A 23,330-nucleotide genomic window follows, 5' to 3' on the forward strand; every position below is an offset into this window, starting at 1 on the left:
ATAATTTGGATTAATTAGAAGCATCAATAACATAAATTGAAGAAAGCAATCATAAATCTGAAATACCTCAATATGTATTAATTAAGAAAATCAATCCTCACATGGAGTTCATAATCCAAATTGAAAAGATAAATAACAATTAAAGTAATAGAATAAATAAAAGTAGAAAATAAATTAAAGGAACATTGAACCTGTGATTGAAGAGAAGTAGCCTAATCATAATAGAAATTCTAAATCCTAATCCTAATCCTAAATCCTAAGAGAGAGGAGAGAACCTCTCTCTCTAAAAGTTACATCTAAACCTAAAATTATGTATTCTGAATGTTGTATCTGTTGTATTTTTGAATGGATGCATTCCCCCACTTTATAGCCTCTAATATGTGTTTTCTAGGCCGAAAACTGGGTCAAAAACAGCCAGAAATCACCCCCAGTGATTTCTGGTATGTACAGGTCGCTGCAAAGTCACGCGGAAGTGTCGTCCACGCGTTAGCGTGGATTGGGTTTTTGCCAGGTCACGCATCTGCGTGATTCACGCGTGCGCGTCGCCTGGGTTTGGGGCATTGAACAGCAGGCAGAAGTTGGCTAATTAAGAAATAACTTATAGGATACGTCGTGAGTATAGTTCTTAATCAGCTAAGGTCTAGCTTGTCAATTTAGAAAAGTTGTCACAAATTTTAGAAATTAAAATACTGGGAGTATAAGTCCCAGGTCGTCTCCCAATGAGTTGCAAAAAAGGGTGCTAATTTATTAATCGGTAATTTTCAAGAAAGTTTGAGTTGGATAATGAGCAATTTAAAATAACTGTAAATTAAAGCAATAAACTAAGAATTATTATTAATATTAAAAGGCCTTGACTGGGGGAATGATTAATTGGAACTTCTATCCTTGTTAGAATCTTCTCAAGTGTAGTGTAAAGAGGTTGTTGTTTTCACTTAGTTAACCCTTACTAAATAAAGAAAAGTCAAGTGATTGAGCTAACTCTTATCCGCAAATCCTAGTCCTCTCCCTTGGGAAGGTCTAGCATTAGTAGATACAGAATTAGCCAACAACGTCCAATTTAACTAAGCACTTGAGCATTCCAACTCAAGTGTCTCCTTTTAATCAACCCCCATGTCAAGTAGAAAATCTACTCCATTGACATGGATTTAATACTCATAAAAATATAAGAAGACATAATAAATTAAATAAAATAAAATAGAGAATTAAAATTAATTAAAAGTAAAAGTAACTCTATATATTAATAAATCCAAAATGCAACATACTTATCTGAATAGGGTCAATGATCAACTAAAAGGAGTAAAGGAATAAGGAAACAAACTAAAGTAATGTCTTCAACGGAGGTAATGACTCTTCAACATCCAAAATCCAAAGCAAAAGCATAAACTATCAATGTAAAGCTAATCTCCATTCAGATCTAAAACTAAAAGTAATCCTAATATCAATGTATCTGAATGTGTGTGGATGCATATTGAGTCTTTGCATGTTCCCTAGCTTTAGTCTATGTTTCTGGGCTGAAACCTGGGTCAAAACGCGGCCCGAAATCGCCCCCAGTGTTTTCTGTTAATTCTGCAGATCGCGCAGGTCACGCATTCGCGTCGTTCATCGATTTTCCTTGTCATGCGAGCGCGTCATTCACGCATTTGCGTCATTCATTCAGACTCCTATCCACACGTACGCGTTAGGCACGTGTTCGCGTCGCTGCGATTTCTTTATTTTGCGCGCTCGCGTGAGCCATGCGTTCGCGTCAGTGTTCACTGGTCATCTCCTTGGTTTCTTGTGTTCCTTCCATTTTTGCAAGCTTTCTCTCCATTCTCTAAGCCATTCCTGCCCTATGAAGCCTAAAACACTTAACACACAGATCACGACATCGAATGGGATAAAGGAGAATTAAAATACACTAATTAAAGGTTTCTAGGAAGCAAGTTTTCAACCATAGAACTCAACTAGGAAGGAATTGTAAAATCATGCAGATCATATGAATAAGTAGGTAAAGACTTAATAAAACCACTCAATTAAACACAATATAAATCATAAAATAATGGTTTATCAACCTCTCCACACTTAAACATTAGCATGTCCTCATGCTTAGCTTAAGGAGATAAAATAAATGAGTAGGGAAATGCGAAACTCATGCAATGTAATGCAACTATATGATTCTTGTCTAGTTGGTTAAAAATAAATAAGTTACTTAAGTCAAACATAAATCAAATTCCAGTAATTCAAATTATGTAGTAAAAATAGGTAAAATTGTAAGAAGACAGCTCATAAAAGCAGGGAACATAGAATTAAGCATTGAACCCTCTCTGATGGTGTATGTGCACTCTAGTCTCTCAAGTGTATAGGGTAATCACTCTACTCTTCTCTAATCATGCTTTCTAAACTTTGTTCTTCACCTAACTAATCAACAATATTTAATGTACCAATGCAAACATCATGAGGTCTTTTCAAGGTTGTAATGGGGCTAAGGTAAGGGTAAGGGTATGCATATGGCTAAGTGAGCTATAAATTGAATCCTTGACTAACCTAAGCTCTTACCTAACATACATACTCTTATATGCTTTAAATTCATGCCTAGCTACCCGTAATTCCCCACTTTCACATTCCATACTCATGTATTAACTTTTTCTCTTAACTTGTATTACATATGCATTGATTTTTCATTAACTTAACATTGGGTAATTTTGTCCCCTTATTTAATTACTTAATTACTTGAATATTTTTGGATTTTCTCTCTTTTTTTAATTAAATAAAATAAACATAACATTATCAATGCACATGGATTTTCAATTTTTCTAGTTTCACATGAGTAGGCACCCAAATTTCCAACATTTTATCATGACATATTCCCTTATTAACCAATGTTCCCATAGTTTCCCACACTTTAATTGATACACATTTTCTATCTTAAGCTAACCAAAGATTCAATTTGGGGTAATTAATTTGTTTTTCTACTTAAGGCTAGTAATGTGGTAATAATACAGAACAAATAGGATTTAAAAGGCTCAAAGTGGCTAACAAAGGTAAATGGAAGGGTAGGCTATTTGGGGTAAGTGAGTTAAAACAATTAATGGCCTTAATCATATGCATGCATATAACACATTAAACATTGGACATATAGGATGAAACAAAATAAAGATTACAATCATAGAGAAGTGAACACACAAGAATAAAATATTTATGGTTAAATAATGTAACCATGTAATTAGGCTCAAAATCTTATGAGTTGTGTATTCTTAGCTTTTAAACTATGTTCCAATTACAACTTCAAACAAATTTAACACCAAAGTTTTGATTTAAATTAATACAATTTTTCAGAAATAGAGTCTTAAAAAGAAACTTATTATAATTCAACCAAATAGAACATGCATGCAACTAATTATTACTATGCAATCTATCCTAAAGAAAAACTAACTAAATATTCTATTTTATTGGTGTTTAGGGAAGAGAAATTACCTCCGGAAGTCAGGTACTGACTGACCTCCCCACACTTAAGGCTTTGCACCATCCTCGGTGCCTTCTGTCAGGAACAAAGGGGTGCTGGTAGCAGCATCTCCACCATCGGGACCGTCATGGTTCCCTGTGCTGGTAAATGAAGGAGATTCTGGGGTGTCTAGGTCTTCTTTAGGTGGGTGGTTACCAACAAGTAGCTCCTTGAGGTATGTAAATCTGCGCTTGTTATGGCGCTCTCTTTGCTTTCCTTTTCGGTCAAGCCGGTCTAGCCTCTCAAGTATCTGATGGAGCAGTTGGTTTGTTGAAGGTGCTTGTGGTGTGGAAGAAGAAGGGATATCTTCTGTTGGTTCTGTGCTCTGGTTGATAGTGGCTGCTGGAGGTCTGATATACTTCCCGTTAGGGACGTATTGATCATCTCGTGGAATCATGGCCTTGGTGTCCCCAGCTCTATTAGAGACTCCGGCTATTGAGACTAGGTCTAAAAACAAGGCCGGGAAGGGTAGGTTGCCCGCAATTTGTACGTGTCCCATAGCATGCCGAATGTATCTTGGTAAATTGAGGTGCTGGTCTGTAAGGATATACCAGAGTAGAACAGCCATGTCTGCAGTGAAGGAGGACTCGTGAGTGCTCGGAAAGACGTAATGGGACATAATTTGTGCCCATACTCGAGCCTCCAAGATAAGTGCTGAATCCGATATGCCCTTAGGTTGGGATCGATGGTATCCGTAGATCCATCTGCTGCCAGTTTGTGCTATAACTCTGAGAATGGCGTCCCAGTCAAATTGGTATATCTGGTGCTTGAGTGAAGCTTCTTGAAATGCATCCAATCCTTCGGGAGCAGGGGGAAGATCTAAAGCTTGTTGAATGACCTCTTCAGTTATGGGGATTTGCTTCTGACAGACATAGACAGACTGCATGGTTGGCATGTGAAAATTGGAGTAGAATTCAACTATCCATAATAGATTAACCTACCGCGGATGTCTCTATAGGAATCCCCATTGTCTTCGCTCAATGCGGAGCTCAACAATTTCAGCAATGTTGGTCGGAAGGATAAGAAGATACTCATTGTTATAATTCCTTTCAGCCAGAATTGGAAACATCTGCTCACAGTAGCGGTTAGTGAACCACGCAGTGTCCTTTGCTGGAAAGGTTTCTCTTTTTCATCGACCTTGATGATCCTCTTGATTCATTTTGTTGAGGGTTTCACCGCTGTTAAAGATGGTTCCGCCACTAATGCTCTTTTTGTTGCTCTCCTTGCTGGTGGTTTAGGAGTAGCTTTCTCTTTACCTTTCTTGGTAGCCATCCTGAAAAAGGAAAAAAAAGTAATATGTAAAGCTAAGGGTTCGAGCAAAGGAGCGAATATTATGGGTGATAAGCAATGCACGGTAAAGAAGGATGTCGTTAACACATGGTCTAGACTACATGTGAAAAGTTCATCAAAGGTAATATAGCAAGTGCATGTCATGGCAATTAAATGCAAGATGTTTATTGGCATGCCGGCAAAGGCATGAGTAGCATAGATTAAGCATTCAATGTCCAAGTTAGATTACCAACCCTTTCAAACTAACAAAATCTGTTTGTATTGACAATTATATTTAAATAATAAAATATAAAAGGGGTTTTGTGAAAAAAAAAACAGGTATTAGAGTAGTAAAATAGAGTAATTTAAAATAATGCACAATGCCATACGGACTTTTTCACAAACACATAGCATGCATGGTAAATATGTTATTGAAAGTAGTAAATTGAACATGCAAGCAATCCTTTAAGAAGTAATATTAATTGTCAAACAATTCTACAATAATTCACAAGCAAAATATAGAAGTAAATAATCACCTAATTAAATTTCTAACACCAATTAATGGAAAAAAGAAAGAGAAAGAAAAGAAAAAATATATAATGAAAGTAAAAAGAAAAAGGAAAAGAAAACATAAACATAAATAAAAGTAATAATGGAAAAGTAAAAAGAAAGAAGGAAAAGAACCTTTAGAATGGATGTGAAAAATAAGGGAGGAGAAAGTAAAAAGTGAGAAAGAATAGAGAAAGAAGAATGGGGAAGAAAGAAATAAGAAGGGAAAATAAAAATTAGGATTTGGGGAAGAAAAGATATGATATTTGGCTGATCTGGATAAGCTGTGTGCTGCATGTGACGCGGACGCGTGAGTCACGCGGTCGTATGGTGTGCGATGTTTTTCAAGTGACGCGAACGCGTGGGTCACGCGGACGCGTGACTTGATTTGTGCTAGTGGCGCTAGAGAAGCCTCGCGTTCACACGACTCTCTGTTTCAAACTCATTTTGCCAAAATTTAGGGTGACGCGTTCGCGTGGGTGACGCGATCGCGTGAATGGCCATATTTTGGAAACGACGCGGACGCGTGAGGCACGCGGATGCGTGATAGGGCTGGTGCTTCCAGCATCATTCCAGCCCCACTCCATCGTAACTTGCTGCCATACACCTCTTTTACGTCGATTTTTAGGGGCACGCGTTCGCGTGGGTGACGCGGACGCGTGGGGAGGCTAATTTTCAAAATGACGCGGCCGCGTCAGCGACGCAGTCGCGTGGGCATGTTTGTGCCTAAGGCACGCCTCCAGCCACACTTTCGCGTGACTTTCTGTTCAATTTTCTTTTCTTCAGAACGCAACTATGACGCGGACGCGTCAGCGACGCTTACGCGTCGCGTGCATTTTTTTTTATAAATATAAAATACGAATGCAAATAAGAATGCAGGCTATATGAAGAACTTATAAGAAGAGTCATTAACACCATAAAAATGAAAATAAAAATAAAGTGAAATAAATCTAAGACTGAGACGGAACGATCATACCGTGGTGGGTTGTCTTCCACCTAGAACTTTGCTTTTATGTCCTTAAGTTGGATGCTCTTCAGACTCATTCTGCTTCTGTTGGTGGGTCTTCCAAGAGGAAGACCTCTAGTTCTTTGTGATCCTTCGTCTTCTCACCATGATAGAGCTTCAGGCGATGTCCATTGACCTTTAGAAATATGGAGCTAGAAGGATGACGTAGGTAAAAAACTCCGTATGGCTCTGCCTTCTCTACTCTATATGGACCTTCCCATCTTGATCTCAGTTTACCTGGCATAAGCCTCAGTCTGGAGTTATAAAGAAGAACTAACTCCCCTGGTCTAAATTCTCTCCTTTTATGTGCTTGTCATGGACAGCCTTCATCTTTTGTTTGTATCTCCTGGAGTTGTCATATGCTTCTAGGCGAAGGTTCTCCAGTTCTGCTAGTTGCAGCTTTCTTTCATCACCAGCTTCCTCAAAATTCATGTTGCGCTCCCTCACAGCCCAGAAAGCCTTGTGTTCCACCTCTACTAGAAGGTGGCAAGCCTTTCCGTATACTAAGCGGAAGGGGCTCATCCTAATGGGTGTTTTGTACGCTGTTCTATATGCCCAGAGTGCATCTTGTAGCCTGGCACTCCAGTCCTTCCTTTGAGGTTTTACTATCTTCTCCAAAATGCGTTTAATCTCTCTGTTAGAGACTTCGACTTGCCCATTGGTCTGGGGATGGTAATTTGTTGCTATTTTGTGAATTATCCCATGCTTCTTGAGTAATCCTGTCAGTCTCCTGTTACAAAAGTGGGTGCCTTGATCACTCACGATTGCTCGTGGTGATCCAAAGCAACAAATAATATGGTTTCTAACAAAGGAAACGACAGTGTTAGCTCATCAGTACGGGTGGGAATTGCTTCCACCCATTTAGAAACATCATCTATGGCTAACAGTATATAAATGTAACCACTAGAATTTGGAAATGGACCCATGAAGTCAATGCCCCAAACATAAAAAATTTCACAGAAAAGCATAATCTGTTGAGGCATCTCATTCCTCTTGGATATATTACCAAACCTTTGGCAAGGGGAACAAGATTTACAAAATTCAGCAGCGTCTTTAAAAAGAGTAGGCCACCAGAATCCACAGTCTAGAATTTTTCTAGCTGTTCTTTGAGGGCCAAAATGTCCTCCACTCTCAGATGAGTGGCAGGCCTCTAAAATGGACTGGAATTCTGATTGAGGCACACACCGTCTAATTACCTGGTCAGCACCACACCTCCATAAATATGGATCATCCTATATATAATATTTGGAGTCACTTTTCATCTTGTCTCTTTGATGCTTAGTAAAATTTGGAGGAAAAGTGTGGCTAACTAGATAATTGGCTACAGGTGCATACCAAGGAACTTCTTCAGATACTACATGTAAGCTATCAAATGGGAAATTATCATTTATAGGAGTGGAGTCATCCTTAATGTGCTCAAGGTGACTCAAGTGGTCTGCCACTAAATTCTAGTTACCACTCCTATCCTTAATTTCTAAATCAAATTCTTGCAGTAGCAGTATCCAACGTATTAGCCTTGGTTTGGACTCCTTTTTAGCTAGTAAATATTTTAGAGCTTCATGGTTTGAGTACACTACTACTTTAGTACCAAGTAAATAGGCTCGGAATTTATCCAGAGCAAAAACAATAGTAAGACGCTCTTTTTCAGTAGTAGCGTAATTAGATTGAGCAGCATCTAAAGTCTTAGATGCATAGGCAATTACAAAAGGATCCTTACCTTCGCGCTGAGCCAGCGCCGCTTCTACTACATGGTTGGAAGCATCACACATAATTTCAAATGGCTAGCTCCAGTTTGGTCCTCTCACAATTGGAGTTTGAGTCAGGGCGATCTTCAGCTTATCAAATGCTTGCTTACAATCCTCACTGAACTCGAACTAAATATCTTTCTGCAGCAATCTGGATAAAGGCAATGCTACCTTACTAAAGTCCTTAATGAATCTCCTGTAAAAACCTGCATGGCCAAGGAACGAACGGACTTCCCTCACGGAGGAGGGGTAAGGTAAACTAGAAATAACATCCACCTTTGCTGGATCTACAGAAATGCCAGTATTAGACACAACATGTCCTAGTACAATTCCTTGTTTTACCATAAAATGACATTTTTCAAAATTTAATACAAGGTTTGAACTAACACATCTGCCTAACACTCTAGATAAACTATCCAAGCAAAGGCTAAATGAATCACCATATACGCTAAAATCATCTATAAAAACCTCCATACAGTTCTCAATGAGATCAGAGAAAAGACTCATCATGCACCTTTGGAAAGTTGCTGGTGCATTGCATAAGCCAAAGGGCATTCTCTTATAAGCATAAGTCCCAAAAGGACATGTAAAAGTAGTCTTTTCCTGATCTTCAGGAGCTATATAAATTTGAAAGTAGTCTGTATAACCATCTAAAAAGCAGTAATGGGATTTACCTGACAGGCGATCAAGCATCTGATCAATGAATGGCAAGGGGTAATGATCCTTACGAGTGGCTTGGTTGAGACGCCTATAATCAATGCAAACTCTCCATGAATTCTGCACTCTAGTTGTCAGGAGCTCTCCATGCTCATTTCTTATTGTTATGACTCCAGACTTCTTGGGCACCACTTGTACTGGACTGACTGATAAACCCATATTTCACGAGATCTTTTGTGCTTAATTGGAATGATTTATTCAACTCTTCACCTACTTATTCACATTAATTGCATGGTTTTAATTTCCCTTCCTTATTATGTCATATTGTGAAAAACATGTTTCCTAAGCTTTAAAAAAAATTAATTATTTTAATTACCTTTATTTCCATTCGATGCCGTGATTAGTGTGTTGAGTAGCTTCAGGTTTCCTAAGGCTGAATGATTTAAAGGATGAAAAAGGAAACATACAAAAATGGAAGGAGAAGGCAAAACGGAGCTTTAAGGAAACTGGTATCCACGCGATCGCATAGACGATGCGATCGCGTGCCAGAAGCAAAGAAGCAGCGACGCGGCCGCATGACTAACGCGACCGCGCGCCTTGAGTAGAACACTCACGACGCGGACGCGTGACTGACGCGACCGCGTGGAAAGGAAAAGCTCCAGATGACGCGACCGCATGACCCACGCGGACGCGTGACAGAGGCCACGTATCAGAATTTACAGAATACGCCCCCAGCAAATTCTGAAGCCCTTTTTGGCCCAGATCCAAGTACAGACAGCATAGACCAGAGGTTATAAAGTGTGGGAATGCACCCATTCAAAGGGAGCTCGCATAATTTTAGTTTTCAATGATTTAGATTTAGTTGAGAGGGAGATCTTCTCCTCTCTCTCTTTTAGGATTTAGGATTTCTTCTTGTTTTAAAGAGTGACTCTTAATCCAAGTTTTATTTTTCTTTGTTTTAAACTTCCCTTTTACTCTATTTATTTATTTCAGTATCTGAGTTGGCTATTTACCTTTATAATTGGATCTATGAATTCTTTCATGTTACAGACAGTTATTTGAATTAATGATATTTGAGGTATTTTCAGTTTATGATTGTTCTCTTTGATTTAAGTTATCATTGCTTCCCATCTAAGGACGTTTTTATTATTTCAGCAATTTTACTTTTTTTCCCCTTTTAGTCCTGGTTAAGAATTCAATAACTCAATAGTTATTAAACTCAACATAATTGATAATCGTTATCTTGCTAATTGAGCTAAACTTAAATTATCCCAACCTTTTCTTAGGAAATAATTAGGATTCAAAGGTCAATTTAATTAGTCCCTTGACTTTCCTTTGCCTTGGTAAAGGTTGACCAAGTGGAGTTTAGATTCAACTTTCATTATAGTTGAGAGAGATAACTAAGTTGGACCTCTAATTTCCCTTATCTTGCCAAAAGTTGTTTTACAGTTATTATTTATTTTTAATTGCCATTTAATTCACTCGTCATTTAAATTACTTGCTTCTCACCTTCTAAACCCCGATTACAACCTTTATAACCAATAATAAGAACATACTTCCTCGCAGTTCCTTGAGAAGACGACCCGAGGTTTGAATACTCGGTTAACAATTTTTAAGGGGTTTGTTACTTGTGACACCCAAAACGTTTGTATGAAAGGACTTTTGAAGGTTTAGAAACTATACTTGCAACGAGGATTTATCTGTAAATTTCTAGACCACGCAAAAGTTCTCTCATCAAAATGGCGCCGTTGCCGGGGAACTGCTAACGTGTGCCTTATTATTGGTTATTGTAAATATTTTTCTTTTGCTTGTTTATTTATTTTTGTTTTTCCTTTTTATCTTTATTTGCTACTATGAACTCTCACCCCTCTCGCTTTGAGTTTGGTTCTAATATTGTTAAAGAAAATAGAAGTTACAGCAGGAATGTGCATCAAGGTTAGACCAATCAAGGATGGATGGAACCAAGAGGATCTAATCAACCCTTTTGGCAGCAACACCCTCCGAGATATCCTGGACAAAGACCATTCTACCGTGCATACCCAGCTGAAAGACATGGTGGACAACCTTGTAACTACCAACAAGCTCCACCCCGTGCATATGAACCATCCTTTCAACATAACCTCGAACCACCACACTCACAAGCTTTTCTTCACCATTTGCCATCATATGATCCTTCCTTACCCCAATACCAATCCAATCGTTCCCAATCATCACCAGTTTCCTTTGTATCATGTCCAAGTCTGGCAAACTGCGAAGCAGAGGATCGCCTAAAAGAAACAGTAATTAAATTTCAAACAACCATTCAACAACTGGAGCAAGCACTAATTCAATGGGCCACTAGGCGCTCAAATATACAAGGATCAACCACAGCTCTATGTGGATAGCCCGATAAAGAGTGTAGCATGAAAGAAATACTAGAGACTCCAGTGGACAAGACAGAGAATGAATTCGTACTAGAACAAGTGGAAGAAGCTGTCATTATTCAAGAAGAAGAGTTGGTTGAAGATCTAGGAGATGCTGAACTTCCTTGGGAATCCAGAATTGAGGAAAACTCCGTCCAAGATGCTACGGTTGATGCTAAGGAGGATACCGTACAATCTCCAAGGCAATTCGTTTACGAAGAATCAGACGGAATAATCCAAGAAGCAAATTTCCTTGATGATGATAGTCACAAGTCTAGTTCTCCTAGTGATGAACTTGCGTCCGCAAGTGAATTCTTTGAAATCGAAGAATTTTCTCCAAGTGAATATGAAGATGATGCGGAGGTAGATTTCTCTCAACCTCCAATCTATGACTCGAGTGATGAGGAAGACATAGAAGACTTTGACCAGGATACAGATACAATTGAAGATCTTTGCAAGGAAGTGGAAGAATTCACAGAAGAGCACAAGGAAACGGAACTTGCAGAACCACCAAAAACACTTATCCCAAGGCCATTACCACCTAATACAAGCTTCTAGTGGGTACAATCCTTAACTTATAATTTTACTTATTCACTTGAATATGGTTTGCTTGAAACAGATGGCCAACTTAGAGCTCTCTGCGGCTTTAAGAGTAAAAGGGAATTGGCTCGTACTCAGAGCTGGTGCACCAGGTTCAATAAGGTTCCACACTTCACCTCAAAGTACACGAATTAGTATCATGCTCAATTGCATGGATCACGGAGAACGTTTGGTCACCACGGTGAGATTCTACTTTTTAACCCACCCGAATGGAAACTTACAAATCAAAACGGAGGCGGATCTAAAAACACAGCTTGGAATCATGGATTATATTCTGACATTCGTCATCCTGGGAGGCTGAATATCTGTTTGAAGCTGCTCAGAAGCTTTACATGCCTAGTTTGGGACCCCGGAGGCTATTGGCATTCCAAGCACTGGTGGAAATTTTTGGACGAATTTAAACATAAGCCACCATAACAGGATACTCTTCCAATGTCCAACTTAAGGACTTTAACTAAAAGTGCTAGGTGGGAGACAACCCACCATGGTATGGTCGCTTCTTTCTCAATCTATTTCTTGTTTATTGTTTTCAATTTACCCTTTTTTTTTTATTTTAACATTAACCTGGAATCATGCATAGCATTCATGTTAATCACTGCATCCTCCATTTTTCAGTTAAAAAAAAAAGGGGTTGCACGACGCGACCGCATGCCCCATGCGATCGTGTCATATCGCGAAAAACACCACCCATGCGACCGCATGACCCACGCGGCCGCGTGATATATATATCAGCGTAAGGATCCAACGAACAGAAAGTTGGGCTGGAATCGTGCGGCTCTTGTGCGTTTCGCACAAATTGGCCCACGCGATCGCATGCCCCATGCGATCGCGTCACTTACCCAATACGAATCCCACGCGACCGCGTGAGCGACGCGATCGCGTCACATGGATTGCATATCACCCCAAAAGGAGACAGAGAGTTGCGCTGAAATGGCGCTGGAGTCGTGCGTTTAGCACGAATTCCAGCGACGCGATCGCGCGACCCACGCGATCGCGTCACCCCTCTTTCCCCCCTCTCATGCGATCGCGCGACCCACGCAATCGCGTCCCCCCATTTTCACCCCAACCACGCGACCCCGTGCCCCACGCGGCCGCGTGGATTCAAAAATATAACCCCCCAGCCACGCGAACCCTATTAGTCGCGCAGCCCCCCTTCACCCCCAACCCTCTTCTCCTTCTCTATTCTTCTTCCCCCAGCCACCGCCAGCCAGCCACCACGCCACCACCCCGACGCCGCCGCCGCCCAGACGCCGCCGCCGTACCACCCCCTCCCCTTCTCTCTTCTTCCTTCTTCCTCTCTCCTCCCCTCTCCACCACAGCCACCTCTGCGAGCACCGCCCAGCCACCGCCGCCCATCCAGCCGTGCCCCCCTCTCCGCCACCCACCCCCTTCAGCCAACAACAACCACCGCCCTCCCTTCCCCTATCATCTTCCTCTCTCACTAACCCTAATACCTCCCTCCGCCACTGCCCCCTCAGCCGCCACCGCGACGCCGTACACCACCACCGCGCCGAATGCCGCCGCAGCCACCTTCTTCCCTGTTCCACCCCTTCCGCTTACCAGGTTCCGCAACACGCAACCCTTTTTATCCGTTCGTCACTTTTCTGTATTTTTTTATTCTGTTTATGTTCATGATTAGGATAGCTAGACTTGCATGTTGTAGTGGATTTTTAGGTTGTTAGGTAGCTTAGGCTGTGGTTAGTGGATCTAGGTCTGTTTACTTGCACTGTTCTTACTTCTGTTTTATCCTATGTGCAAACCTGTTGCTGCTATAATCATGATTCATATGCTGCTTTCTTTTATGTTGCTGGTGTTTACATTGAGTTTTTATGTTTATTTTATATCTATGTACATGCAGCTTGCTTTCTTTTAATTCATATGAACTGATATGATTGCTGTTTATTTTCCGGGACAATCCAATTTTAGCCGGAATTCTGTCCAAATTTTTTGAAAATTGTTTTCATTCTTGTTTTGGTTTGGCAACTCTATTTTACTCTGCTTCCCCCAAACTATTTCATGAATGCTAGGGCCACTTTCTTATCCTCTTTGATTTCCTGGTTCATAACCTACATTTGTGATACACTGATTCCAATTTCTGATTTCTTTATTTATATTCGAATCAGCATCACCCTGTTTTCTTTATTCGATTATGAGTACTTCTATTCTTACCTGTGAATCCTTGTTATATGGAATTTTTTCTATGCCACTTACTTTCCTAACTCACTAATTTTAATTTACTAATTTCTTTTTACCATACTAACCCTCTTGATCTCTTTTCTGATCACTTTCACTTCCTCTAACTTTCTCACTATGGCATATTGATTTTTTTTTCTTTCCATTTAACATTAATTCAATCACATTTCAATTACTCATTTTTCTTATTCTATTTCTCCCTTACCGCTTTGAGTTTCCTTTGTTTAAATTGCCTATTTGCTTTCCTATTTTATCCATTTCCTGGTTTTCTGTTTTTCAGGATGTCTGCCTCACAAAGGAAAGGCAAAGGCAAGGCTACTGGCAAGCGCAAGAGAGGAGATTCCTCCCAGTCCATCATTGCTCTAATGCACAATCCCTTACCCAAGATGCATTGACCTCAGTCAGGTTTCTCTCCAAGAAGAACCAGCCTCTTTGTTTGATTTGCTCAGAGGTGTATTACTGGAGTTCTTCTGGGATTTTCAAAGTCCGCTCCAGGTACAGGTTCTTGGAGGTTGCAAACACCGGATATTTTAGCTCACAGTATCGGTTTGCAAATCTAAGGGGATCAGTGGCAAGGAGTAGCTGGTCAGCCTTCTCCTGCGGGGTAAAGTGTTTCTCTCGCCAGGAGTCATCGTGCATGATATCCAGGATGGACATAGAGGATTCTCCTCTTTTACGTTTGCCAGTAGTTGCCATTGCTTTTCCTTTTCTTTGGCTGGCAGACATCCTGAAAAATAAAAAACCAGGATATAATAAAATCAGGAAAACAAATAGGCAAATAATTAAAAGAAACACAAAGTGGCAAAGGAGCAATAGAAGAAGAAATTGAGTTAAGTAAATTTGCATTAAGGATTGTATTGGAGTGAAATGTCCGAAAAGAAGAATTCACAATCCAAAATGTAATGAAAGTCATGTTAATTAGAAAAATTAACATTATGCCTTGATTAGAAGGTTAAAAGAAAGTGAAAAACCAGAAGAGATGTTTTGAAAGGTTAGGTTGGTTAGAATTGAAAAAGAGTTTAGGAAGTTAAAATTAGGGAGTTAGTAAAAAGTGATTCAAAGAAAGTGGCATAATGATCATATTCCAAGTAATAGGCATTCACAATGAGAAGATATAGGTAACTCATATCCAAACAAGGAAATTAGGTTGATGATGATTCAGATAGATATAGAAATAGAAAAAATTGGAATCTAATAATCAAAAATGTAGATTAAGAACCAGGAAATCAAAAAGGATAAGAAAGCTTGCCCTGGCATTCATGAATTGGTTTGGTAAAAGCAGAGTGAAGCAGAATTTAAAAGTGCTAAAACCAAAACATGAATGAAGGCAGAATAGTTTTACAGAAAATTAGACAGCATTCCGGCTAAAATTGGATTGTCCCGGAAAATAAACAGCAGTCATAAGAGTTCATATGAGTTAAAAATATAGCTGCAGTTACATATAAGGAATATGAACATGGAAAAGCAGTGTAAAGAGCAGCATGAACAAGAAATTACAGCATATGAACAATACTAACAGTAACAGCAGAATTGCGAAAAGTAGAAAACAAGAAACACAAACAGCACAATTAATCAGGCCTAAATCCACTAACCACATCCTAGGCTACCTAACAACCTAAAATCCACTACAACATGCATATCTAACTAGCCTAAATATGAACATAAATAGAAAAATATGAATTAACTACGAATGGATAGAAGGGTGGTGTTTGTCAGAACCTGGTAGGCGAATTAAGGAGAGTGGGGCAGAGAGGTGGCTGGGGGATGGTGGCGGTGGAGGCTGGCGCGGTGGTTGGCGGTGGTGCGGCGGCGGCGGGTGTTGTTCGGAGGCAGGGGCTTCGGGAAGGGTAATGGGGTAGAGGGGAGAGAAAGGGAAGGAAGGGAAGGGGGCGTGGGTGGCGGATGGAGGGGGGCGCGGTTGGGACAGGGCGGCGGCGGTGGGTGGTGGTCGCGGAGGGGGGCAGTGGCGGTGGAGGGAGGAGAAAGAAGGAAGAAGAAGAAAGAAGGGGAAGGAGGAAGGGGGTGGCGTGGCGGCGGGGTCTGGGTGGTTGACGGGATGGCGGCGGTTGGTGATGGTGGCTGGGTGGTGGTTGGGTGGTTGGAGAAGAAGAGAGGAAGGAGAAGGGGTTGGGGGGACGCAAATGGTAGGGTTCGCGTGACTGGGGGGGTTATAAATTTGAATCCACGCGATCGCGTGGGGCACGCGGTCGCATGGTTGGGCTGAAATGGTGGTTGACGCGATCGCGTGAGTGGCGCGATCGCATGGAATAGCTAAAAGAGTGAATGACGCGATCGCCTGGGGCATGCGATCGCGTCGCTAGAACTTGTGCTAAACGCACGATTCCAGCGTCGTTTCAGCGCAACTCTCTGTCTCCTTTTGGGATGTTGTGTAATCCATGCGACGCGATCACGTCGCTCACGCTGTTGCGTGGGATTGATGTTGTTAAAGTGACGCGATCGCGTGGGCGTTTTGTGCAAAATGCACAATGGCCGCACGATTCCAGCCTAACTTTCTGGACGTTGGATGTTTACGCCGATCTCCAGATCACGCGGCCGCGTGAATGATGCGGACGCGTGGGAAGTGTTTTTGCAACTTGACGCGATCGCATGAATGATGCGGTCGCGTCGCACACCTTTTTTTTAACTGGTATGCAATTATGCAGTATGCAATGCGAATGAAGAATATTCAGGTTCAATTGAAAAGGAAATAAAAATAAATAACATGAAATAAAACTGAAAAATAAGCGACCATACCATAGTGGGTTGTCTCCCACCTAGTACTTTTAGATAAAGTCCTTAAGTTGGACATTGGATGAGCTTCCTGCTATGGCAGTTTATGCTTAAACTCGTCCATAAATCTCCACCAATGCTTGGAATGCCAATAGCCTCCGAGGTCCCAAACTAGGCATGTAAAGCTTCTGAGCAGCTTCAAATAGATTCTTAGGCTCCCGGGGTGACGAATATCAGAATAGATTCCAGGATCCCAAACTTGGCTTTTAAATCCACCTTCGTCTTGATCTATATTGTTCCATCCTGGTGGTTTAGAAATTAGATTCTCACTAGAATAACCAAACGTTTTCCGAGATCCATTTGATAGATCATGATGCCAATCCGCACACTTCAAGTTGAAGCGTGGAACCTTATTGAACTTTGTGCACTAGCTCTGAGCACGAGCCATTTCCCTCTTACTCTTAAAGCCGCAGAGAGCTCTAAGCTGGCCATCTGTTTCAAGCAAACCATATTCAAGTGGAAAAATAAAGCTAAAGGTTAAGGATTGTACACACTTGAAGCTTGTATTGGGTGGTAATGGCCTTGGGATAGGTGGTTCCAGTGGTTCTGTGAGTTCTACTCCCTTGTGCTCTTCTGTGAAATTCTTCACTTCTTTGCAAGATTCTTCAAATGTATCCATGTCCTGATCAAATCCTTCTATGTCTTCCTTGTCACTTAAGTCATAAACTGGAGGTTGAGAGAAATCTACCTCCGTATCATCTTCATACTCGCTTGGGGAAGATTCTTCGATCTCAGAGAATTCACTCGCGGATGCAAGTTCATTACTTGGGGATTGTACACTATCCTCCTTAGCATCAGTTGTAATGTCCTTGACAGAATTCTCCACAGCTCTGGGTTCCCATGGAAGTTCAGCGTCTCCTAAGTCTTCAACCAACTCTTCTTCTTATATAATGACAGCTTCCTCTACTTGTTCTAGTACGAAGTCATGCTCTGTCTTGTCCACTGGTGTTTCTAATATCTCCTTCATGCTACGCCCTTCATTAGATTGTCCACATGGGGCTCTGAGAGGCCCTTGAATGTTCGAACGTCTAGAAGATAATTGACTTATTGCTTGCTCCAATTGATGAAGGGTTGTTTGAAGTTGATCTACTGTTCCCTTGAGGCAAACTTCTGATTCTCGGGGTGATGGATTTGGACGTGGTACATTGGGAAGTGGTGGTGTTTGGGAGTAATTGGATTGGAATTGGGGTAAATGAGGATCATATGGTGGCGAATGGTGAAAAGGAGCTTGTGAGTGTGGTGGTTCAAGGTTGTGTTGAGAGGATGGCCTATAAGCATAGGGTAGGGCTTGTTGGTAACTACAAGGTTGTCCACCATGTCTATTGTCTTGGTATGCATTGTAGAATGGTCTTTGTCCATGATATCTTGGAGGGTGTTGCTACATAAAAGGTTGATCAGATCCTCTTGGCTCCATCCATCTTTGATTGCTTTGACCTTGATGCATGTTCCTGTTATAACTTTCAGTCCTTTCAACAATATTAGAACCAAACTCAAAGCGAGAGGGGTAAGAATTCATAGTGACTAATAAAAATAAAAGGGAAAAATAAAAACAAATAGACAAGTAAAATAAAAATATTTACAATAACCAATAATAAGGCACACAGTTGCAGCTCCCCGGCAACGGCGCCATTTTGATGAGAGGAACTTTTGCGTTGTCTAGAAATTTGCAGATAAATCCTCGTTGCAAGTATAGTTTCTAAACCAACAAAATTCCTTTCAGACAAACGCTTTGGTTGTCACAAGTAACAAACCCCTTTAAAATTGATAACTGAGTATTTAAACCTCGGGTCGTCTTCTCAAGGAACTGCAGGGAAGTATGTTCTTATTATTGGTTATGAAGGTTGTAAATTGGGGTTTTGAAGATGAGGAACAAGTGATTTAAATTGCAATTAAAGTAAGTAAAAGACTGTAAATTAAATAAATAACTGTAAAACACACTTTTGGCAAGGTATGAGAAATTAGAAGTCATATCCTAGTTATCCTTATCAATGATGATGAAAATTGAATCTTAATTCCACTTAGTTAACCTTTGCTAGAGCAAAGGAAAGTCAAGTGACTAATTAGTTAGATCCTCAAATCCTAGTTAATCCCTAAGGAAAGATTGGGATTATTGAAGTTCAATTCAATTAGTAAAGATAGCGATTATCAATCATGTTGAGTTTGATAACTCCTGAGTTACTGATTTCTTAAACAAGACCAAAAGGGGAAAAGTAAATCTACTGAAATAAAAATATCTTCAGATTGGGGATAAAAGTAAGATAAATAAAGGAAAGCAATATTAAACTGAAATACCTCAAATAACATTAATTCAAAGAGTAATCTGTAACATAGAAGAATTCATAATTAAATTGAGAACAAAATAAAAAGGAATATTGAACCTGGCAAAGAGATAATCCAGAAAGCGAATAAAATCTTAAATCTAAATCCTAATCCTAAAGAGAGAGGAGAGAATCTCCCTCTCAAAACTAAATCTAAATCATGGAAAACTAACTAATTGGAGACTCTCCTTGAATGGATGCGTTCCCCCACTTCATAACCTCTGGTCTATGCCTTCTGGACTTGGATTTGGGCTAAAATGGGCTTCAGAAATTGCTATGAGCGTTTTCTGCAATTTCTGGTGCGTGGCCGCTGTCACGCATCCGCGTGAGTCACGCGGTCGCATCATTCGGAGTTTTTCTTGTCACGCGGTCGCTTCAGTCATGCGGCCGCGTCATATGTGTTCTGCTTGTGGCGCGCGATCGCGTCAGTCATGCGGTCGCGTCGCTGTTGATTCGCGCTGGCATGCGGCCGCGTCGCCCATGCGATCGCGTGGATGCCAGTTTCTTCAAAAACTCCATTTTGTGCTTTCCTTCCATTTTTGTATGTTTCCTTTCTATCCTTTAAGTCATTCCTGCCTTAGAAGATCTGAAACTACTCAACACACGAATCACAGCATCGAATGGAAATAAAGGGTAATCAAAATAATTATTTTTAAGCATAGAAAACATGTTTTTCACATACATCACATAATAAGGAAGGGAAAGTAAAACCATGCAATTAATATGAATAAGTGGGTGAAGGATTGAATAAATCACTCAAATTAAGCACAAGATATATCATAAAATATGGGTTTATCAGAGCCTCAAAGTATCATATATAGACAATGGCATTATACTAACACACGCTCCTAAATCGCACATGCAGTCAGAAAATATTACACCTCCTATGGTACAGTTAACCATACATGGACCTGGATCACTACATTTTTCAGGTATACCTCCAATTAAAGCAGATATAGAACTACCTAAAGGAATAGTTTCTAATTCATTAATTTTATCTTTATATATGCATAAATCTTTTAGAAACTTTGCATATTTAGGTACCTGCTGAATAACATCAAAAAAGGAAATAGTTACCTCAACCTTTTTGAATATTTCTACCATTTTGGGGTCAAGTTCCATCTGCTTTCCTGGCTTCCTTGCAAGTTGTGGGAATGGGATAGGAAGGGCGTTACTTGCAGCTTCTGCATCCTTTGGTGTTTCATTCTGTGGTTGAGCTGCTTCTCCTTCAACTATGTTTTGTACGTCCTCTTCCTCTTCAGCTTCTTCCACTTCCACCACATCCTCAGCTGGGACATGTTCTGGTGAGCTTGGCTCCTCCTGGTTCCTCTCTTGCAATGTGGTTCCGAACCTTAAAGTGATGGCATTGATGCCACCTTTAGGATTAGGTAGGGGTTGAGAAGGAATTCCACTGGAGCTTGAAGGTTGATTGGTGGAATTAGGTGATGAATCTAACTGGGAGACGAGAGCTTGTAAAGTGGCAGTCAGACCATTTAAAGTAGAGTTCAGCTGCGTTTGCATGTCTTGTTGTCCTTGTGCAAGAGAACGGAGCATCTCGTCATTTGGTGAGAAATTGGAATAAGTGATCTAAGGAGCCTGTTGTTGGTTGTGCTAGGGTCCTTGGGATTGTCTTAGGTGAGGTGCTTTGTAAGGTTGGTTCTGATTCTACTGTCTGTTGTTGTTATTGTTATTCCACCTCTGGTTTCCATTGTTATCTCTGCCTCCTCTGTTATAGTTTTCCCTCCAACTATGGTTAGAATTATCTCTCCAACCTTGGTTGGAGTTGTCCTGCCATCCGTGGTTATAGTTGCCACCTTGGTTATAGTTACCACCTTGTTGATTGTATCCTTGATTTGGGCGGTCATAGAAGTTGTGAGTGGCTGCCACAGTGTTGTCTTCCTGTTGGAGCTGTGGACATTCGTCAGTATAATGACTATAATCAGCACAGATCCCGCATACTCTTTGTGGAACCAACTGTTGGCTGTGTTGTGGTGGGAGAGGCTGAGCTTGTTGTGCTTGTTGTTGATTTAACTGCATCTGTTTCAGTAGGTTGGTCATTTCACATATACTCTAAGAGCAGTAGTTTCAACGCCAGAGGAAACCTCTGCAACAGCTTTTGAGTGGCTGCACCTCTGCCTGTGATTCCTAGTGGACTCAGCTAAGTCGTTGATCAGTTGCCATGCTTCATCTACGGTCCTGTACTTTTTCATAGAACCATTACTAGCACCATACAGTGTAGTCTTATCTTGGGGGTTCATGCCTTGAGTGAAGTAGCTGATCAACACTAGTCTGTCAATCATGTGATGGGGGCATACGTCTAGAAGGTTCTTAAAACGCTCTCAGTACTCACAGAGAGTCTCCGAGTCACCTTGAACAATGCAGGAGATCTCTTTTCTCAGTCTATCTGTGACTTCAGATGGAAAGTATTTTTCCAAAAATTCTCTCTTGAGCGTATCCCAGTTAGTAACAGTTGCTTCAGGTTGAGCGTAGTACCATTCCCTCGCCTTTCCCTCAAGAGAAAACGGGAAGGTGGTTAACAGAATAGAAGTTTCATCTGCACCATGACGCCTAACAGTAGAACAGGCAGTCTGGAAATCCCCAAGGTGCTTGATAGGCTCCTGAGCAGGTAAGCCATGAAACTTGGGCATCAAGTTGATTAGTGCAGTCTTCAGTTCAAAATCTGCAGCCAGATTTGGATGACGCACTTGATATGGTTGTAGTGTAAAATCTGGGGCTCCAGCTTCCTGGACGGTAATCCTCCTAGGTTCTGCCATGTTACCTGCACGTGAATTAACTGGATCAATAGTAAAGGAGCTTGTCTCGCTCTCAGATGGCAGTTCATATTCGCCCTCAGATGAGACTGGTGAATCGATAACAATCACTTCACCACCCTCAGAGGCTAACTGACGTCGAGCTCGCCTAATACGTGAAAGAGTTCTTTCAATTTCAGGATCAAAAGCGGCTAAGCTCGAATCAGGCAATGAATGCGTCATTCAAGTAGAAAAAATATAGCTCATGGTAACAAAAATAAAAATAAAATATGCAAATAAAATAAAATATGTACACTAATTAATAATCTAGCACACTATTGGAACTCCCCGGCAACGGCGCCAAAAATTGAACAGCAGGCAAAAGTTGTCTAATTAAGAAATAACTTATAGAATACGTCATGAGTATAGTTCTTAATCAGCTAAGGTCCGCCTTGTCAATTTAGAAAATTTGTCACAAATTTTAGAAATAAAAATACTAGGAGTATGAGTCCCAGGTCGTCTCCCAACGAGTTGCAGAAAAGGGTGCTAATTTATTAATCAGTAATTATCAAGAAAGTTTGAGTTGGATAATGAGCAATTTAAAATAACTGTAAGTTAAAGAAATAAACTAAGAATTATTATTAATATTAAAAGGCCTTGACTGGGGGAATGATTAATTGGAAGTTCTATCCTTGTTGGAATCTTCTCAAGTGTAGTGTAAAGATGTTGTTGTTTTCACTTAGTTAACCCTTACTGAATAAAGGAAAGTCAAGTGATTGAGCTAACTCTTATCCGCAAATCCTAGTCCTCTCCCTTGGGAAGGTCTAGCGTTAGTAGATACAGAATTAGCCAACAACGTCCAATTTAACTAAGCACTTGATCATTCCAACTCAAGTGTCTCTTTTTAATCAACTCCCATGTCAAGTAGAAAATCTAATCCATTGACATGGATTTAATACTCATAAAAATATAAGAAAACATAATAAATTAAATAAAATAAAATAGAGAATTAAAATTAATTAAAAGTAAAAGTAACTCTATATATTAATAAATCCAAAATGTAACATACTTATTTAAATAGGGTCAATGATCAACTGAAAGGAGTAAAGGAATAAGGAAACAAACTAAAGTAATGTCTTCAACGGAGGTAATGACTCTTCAACATCCAAAATCCAAAGCAAAAGCATAAACTATCAATGTAAAGCTAATCTCCATTCAGATCTAAAACTAAAAGTAATCCTAATATCAATGTATCTGAATATGTGTGAATGCGTATTGAGTCTCTGCATGTTCCCTAGCTTTAGTTTGTGTTTCTGGGCCGAAAACTAGGTTAAAACACGGCTCGAAATTGCCCCCAGCATTTTCTATTAATTTTGTAGATTGCGCAGGTCACGCGTACACGTCGTCCACGCGTTCGCGTCGTTCAGCAATTTTTCTTGTCACGCGAGCGCATCGTTCATGTGTTCGCGTCATTCGTGCAGACTCCTATCCACGTGTACGCGTCAGGCACACATTCGCGTCGCTACGATTTCTTCATTTCACACGCTCGCGTGAGCCATGCGCTCGCGTC

The 23,330-nt window shown here is 40.5% G+C and overlaps 1 non-coding gene across 1 annotated transcript; it reads left to right on the forward strand.

Moving 5' to 3' along the window:
• The first annotated feature begins 21,304 nt into the window (after positions 1-21,304).
• LOC112768136 (small nucleolar RNA R71) lies at positions 21,305-21,412 on the forward strand. The gene has a single exon (XR_003185575.1). It is a non-coding gene; the product is annotated as a small nucleolar RNA R71 (small nucleolar RNA).
• Positions 21,413-23,330: the final 1,918 nt, after the last annotated feature.

This window comes from Arachis hypogaea, chromosome 17, assembly GCF_003086295.3.
Source record: "Arachis hypogaea cultivar Tifrunner chromosome 17, arahy.Tifrunner.gnm2.J5K5, whole genome shotgun sequence".
Lineage (NCBI taxonomy): Eukaryota > Viridiplantae > Streptophyta > Magnoliopsida > Fabales > Fabaceae > Arachis > Arachis hypogaea.